Source organism: Carassius auratus, chromosome 20 (genome assembly GCF_003368295.1).
Source record: "Carassius auratus strain Wakin chromosome 20, ASM336829v1, whole genome shotgun sequence".
Classification (NCBI taxonomy): domain Eukaryota; kingdom Metazoa; phylum Chordata; class Actinopteri; order Cypriniformes; family Cyprinidae; genus Carassius; species Carassius auratus.
Genome location: NC_039262.1, coordinates 21,667,143 through 21,672,798, shown reverse-complemented (window position 1 = coordinate 21,672,798; position 5,656 = coordinate 21,667,143). Strand labels below are relative to the sequence as shown.

Genomic DNA, 5,656 nt, shown 5'->3' with positions numbered 1-5,656 from the left:
AGTTTTACCTGCATAGCTTCTCCTAGTTGGGCTCTGTTATACTCACCCCACTAAACCTCACTCCCATCCAGGTCATGGCACCAACATAACTGGTCCTACTTACTCTGGGCAGGATTCAAACCAGCGTCAATTGGCTTGGGAGGTGGGCACACTAACTAGGGTGCCAAACTCCAGTCGATAATATGCCCTTTTGAGGACAAGGCAGTAAGGTTTACCTGCATAGCTCCTCCTAGTTGGACTCTGTTATACTCACCCCACTAAACCTCACTCCCATCCAGGTCATGGCACCAACGAAACCTGTCCTACTCACTTCGGGCAGTATTCAAACCAGCATCGATTGGCTTGGGAGGTGGGCACACTAACTAGGGTGCCAAACTCCAGTCGCTAATGTGCCTTTCAGGGGCAAGGGAGTGAGGTTTATGTACACAACTGCTCCTATCTAAACTCAGTTATACTCATGCCCCTAAATATTGCACCAACGTGACTGGTCCTATTTACTCAGAGCAGGATTTAATCCAGTGTCAATTTGCGTGGAAAGTGGGAGTGCTAAGTCCAATCGCTAATGTGCCTCTTGAGGGCAGGGGAGTGAGGTTAACTTGCACAACTCCTCCTAGCTGGCCCATTACAAGTGCAGTTCAAAATGATCCTATAACTTTAAGTAATAGAAAAACGTGTCACGTTTTACTTTAGCATTTAGCAGAATTGGAGGAAGGACTGGTTTAGTCCTTCTGGTCAGGTTTAGTAACTCCTCTGATTGCTCTCACTACTTTCTCTACATTGTAAAAATAAATTATGCAGTCGAGGTTCCCACATTTGGGGAATTCGCAGGGATCAGCACAGCCGGAGTGCAATGGACGAGCCTCGTCCTAGGTGAACTGCCTTCTTGATCATGGTGTCCTTCCTGCCTATTGAGGATTACTTGTGGGGAGGTTGTGGCCCAATTGGCTGGAAGGAATTGTAGGTGTGGGGAGTGAACGTACAGCGCTCTCTCCACCTTCAATACCACCTTCAATACCACAACTGACGTGCCCTTGAGCAAGGCACCGAACCCCCAACAACTCCTCGGGAACCACAACATAAATGGCTGCCCACCGTTTCGGATGTGTGTTTTCACTGTGTGTGTGTGTGTTCACTGCTGTATATTTGTACTTAGGATGGGTTAAATGCAGAGCACAAATTCTGAGTATTGGTCACTATACTTGGCTGTATTTCATGTTACTTTCACTTTCACATGAAGGCACTGGAACTGAAACTCTGATGACAGGATTGCAGTCTCAATCAACTCTGCAAGGCTAAGGTCAGCAGGACACGTCCCACAGTCTCATGCCATAATACAGTGATGAGCCCTGGATAAAACACACAGCCCAGCTTGTCTGCTGAGGATTAAAGGGCTCATGTTACAGGCAAACAGAGAGTAGAATCTGAATCTGGTGGGTTATTCTATAATCTAGTTCACAAATCAGAAACTAGCAGCAGTGCAGTGATGGAACAGGATAATGAAGTCCAAGATCATAATCAAGATCATATTTTTTTCTTTTGTAAAAATAAGCAAATTGTTGAGTGGCTATATTAAGAAGAAGAAGAAAACAAGGGGGAAAAAAGTCAGTTTTCAGCTTTCTCGCTTTAACCCTACAAGCTTAATTTGCATCTTTATGTTTCAACCAAAGATGATAATATAGAGGCAAGTGTTCAGTAGTGTACATACCTTTAAATAAAGTTCTGCAAGAATGAGTCCTAAAACCTAGAAATAAGTTAGAATTCTTGCACTTCTGTATCTATCATCCCAATGTCAGTTAAAGGGGTCATATGATGCTGTTTAATTTTTTTCCTTTCTTTTTGGAGTGTTACAAGCTTTTGGTGCATATAGAAAATGTGTAAAGTTGCAAAGACTAAAGTCTCAAATCCAAAGAGATATTCTTTATAAAAGTTAAGAGTCAACCACACCCTCCTAAAACAGCTCATCCTAACGTGCCCCCATGTCTACATCATGATGTGAGAAGATTTGCATATCACTGCCAAATATTCACACAAGAAAGAAGGAGGTGTTGTGGATACACTGTGTGTTTCATTGTGAAAGTGGAACTACTTTGTTTGGCCTTCCAAAAGAGGACACAACTAGAAATATGTGGTTCAACACTCTTCCAAAACAGTTCAACCCAAATATTCCGATGTGCACCACATGCTTGAGGTATTCGGCCAATCACAATGCACTGGATAGCTGGCCAATCAGAGCACACCTTGCTTTTCAGAATGATGAGCTTTGTAAAAATGTATGCGTTTCAGAAAGGCAGGGCATATAGGAGCAACAAGAATGTACATTATGTGGAAAATAATGTGTTTTTTTTGTACCTGAAACTGCATAAAACATTTAATTACACCAAATACACAAATTATGTTCTTTTAGCAATGTATCAGTTAAAGCTTAGTGTGGCAACTGTGAAGGCACACAACTTTAGCTTTTTACTGAGCTTTTTACCACTACTTTTACCACTAATAAATCTATGAAAAACACAAACAACAAAATGAAGCTTTAAATCATCTGGATTTGGTCAGAATTGACAGTGATCTTCTGAACAGGAAGTTGTGTGAAACCTGCAGACAACTTTTTCCTCAAACAATGGGTGAGCAGTTCATTTCATTATTTTATGTTGCTTCATAAAAGTCTTTACAGCAAAAGACTGTTCATAAACTAGTTGACAATGCTTTTCTGCTGAGCACAGCATGTAGCGCAAGGCAAAAATAGTAAATTTCAAAATGAATATGTGACATTCATGTGTTGAAGATGCAGGGTGTGTGAGTCAGGCCTTTGGTTTCCCTTGGCTTCAACTATTTTTGCTGACAAACAACATGGCTATGATAGAGCACCAAGCAGCCCAGCACCACAGCAGCACTAATCAAGCTGGACTAATAAGGACCACACTGTCTATTGCAAGGACAGTCTTTAGTGAGCGGTTTGTGAGTCTTCAGTGCTGTGACAGCTTAGAGCAAAAGTTAGAGAGCTGCTGAAATGAAATTACAATGCATTTTCAGTTGTTTTTCTGCTCATTTATGACCTGGTGAAATTTTCTGTGCAGTTGGCCTAGTGTTATCCTAGTAATTTTAGCACATTAGGTATGAATCAATAATTTTAGCAATTTTACACATCAATCATGTTAAATAACACCCAAACCTAACAATATTCGATCATTATTGGCTCTGTGGGAGCTCCATAGCATTATATATCTATGCCAGTTCTATTTGGTTTTGATATTACTATTTCCTTCTTATTTTATTTATTTATAATGCATTTGCCCTGTTTTTTTTTTCAGCCCATAATTAAGCAGGGTTTTCTCTCAGCCATCCAAAAATGTATATTTATTTCAATGTTGCATTCTACATACCACAGACACTGTCTCATAATACAGGGCTTTTCAAAGACACTTAACACAATTTTTTTTTTTTTTTTTTTTTTTTGATTGTGCCTTCCAGTAGACTCTCACCTCCTTCTTGAAACTAACCACTGTAACAGCACAGTCAGTCAGACAGACGACTTGTTTAACCTTGAATTTAGTGAGAAGTGTCACTTGATGTAATTCTGATGATAGCTGTGTCCAAAGCGACATTCCATTGGTTATTTCCAAATGGTGTGGGGTGTGAAAAAGTGGTGTGGAAAATATGACTGGGACATTTTAAGGTCAGAACTGAGAAATTTCAACTTGAGTATTTTCACCTCCAAATTCACATAGAATGCAGTGTAAAGGCCGGTTCACACCAAGAACGATAACTATCAAGATAAACGATAAAGACATAGTTCTAAAAATCATTATCGATATTAGCAATCGATATTAGCAAACAATAGAACAGAGTACACACAACAACGATAACGATAAAGCCAAAGATAAATTATATAATTGGAATCACTTTAAGAATTTATTATTTTTTATAATTATCTTTATAGTTATTGTTCTTGGTTCAACATAGTTTTTTTTTTTTTTTTCAATACTTTAATGTTTATTATTTATCCATTGTATATCATAATGTCTTTTTAACCCACACTATTGCTGCATTTAACAAACACCCCCTCCCCCAATTTAATTTATTTTTTTTCATAAAAGCAACTTCACTAAGATATACATGAAAAAGGAAAGGAAATATGATTGCAAGTTCTGTTTGACGCCAACTTTAAGCAATCAGGTAAGCAACAATTTAAGATTTAGGGGCAAAGAAAGCACAACACAAAGACTGCAAACCATGACACTTTTAAAGTAAGTTTATTAAGAAATACATGATACTCATATAGCATCCTCTGTGCATGAAGGGCAGTGTTGTTGTTTTATTTTAGAATATATTAACAATGATAATATTATACATTTTAATAACTGAAAATGCACACAAATTTGTTATGCTGCTACGAGGGATGCTAAGGTGAAGAGGTTGAATGCTTATGTGGCCAAGATGAAGACAGGTTTGCGTGGATCTATAGCTGGTGTCTGCTTTGAGTAATAAGCTGAGTCAAGCACATCATGAAGACGGCATTTCAATCAGAGCAAAAATCAATTCCCGTCCGTTTGAATCTGGCTGCGCAGAGAAGTCCCTTCATGTGGGCCTCAGAGGACAGCCGAGGTGTGTGTGACCAGAGACACAAAAGACAGCACCATTAACCTACGTTGTCCCACAAGCTTTCAATCAACCTCCCCCTGTCCTCCCTCATGTGGTTGCATGTGTGAGTGTAATGACTGATTGCAAAGCGGGTGCAGCACTGATTTATAATGCAGTTGTGTAGGGTGACCATAGAGGAGGTGGCTGTCATATTATACACCCATTTTACATTCTGAATGATCATTTGTGCCATTCATCAGGCCTTTCATCAAGCAAATCAAAAGGTGGCCACGGTTATTAATGAATATTTACATGAAAATGTTAAAGTGTCATTACACATTAAATGAATGTTACAGGTTCAAATCAAGATAAACTTGAGACCAAGTTGAACTTCCTTTGTGCTGATGAAATTATGATAATATTATTCATAAATGAATGAATGAATGTATGAATTAATGAACACTAACAGTTAATTTCACATTATAGTAAAAATAAATAAATATACAAAATTATATATAGGCGTAGGTTGGAGTGTAATGCCAAATACTATAGAATGCCCAAGACGTGTCACTCTTATAGTTTCGAATGGGGAAAAATGCATCTCACAATATGGCCGCTTTATCGAACAAAGCCCCGCCTTTTCCCGATTTGTTCCCTATATGACTTTATTATCCTCCCTGGTGACTGAAATAGTCATATTATAGAAATTGCAAATGCTTTATTTGTGTGAATACATTTGCTTCTGAGATTTAATCATCTAAGCAGAATCCAATTTGGAAGGGAAGTTCACATGAGTGCAAACATGAGGATTAATGTTGGAGCTAATGATGATGCATTTCTAATGTGAGAGATGAAAAAAAAATGAATCTCAAATTCCTTTTCTTTTCAATGTCACCCAAACCATGTTTGATCAGCTCACAATTCAGCTGCAACCCTGGCTGTGTGTGTGTCTGGAAAAATCCAGTAAGTGCATACAGCTGTGTTTCATTAGACCCGAAGACAGAAGCATCCATCTTTCTTCATGTCTGATTCCCCACTCCACTCCAGCGTGGAAGTTTGGGCCTTGATCGACTCAAAC

The 5,656-nt window shown here is 38.8% G+C and overlaps 1 pseudogene; it reads right to left on the bottom strand.

Moving 5' to 3' along the window:
- Positions 1 to 779: 779 nt before the first annotated feature.
- Positions 780 to 916, bottom strand: LOC113037967 (uncharacterized; annotated as a pseudogene).
- Between the last annotated feature and the right edge of the window lie 4,740 nt (positions 917 to 5,656).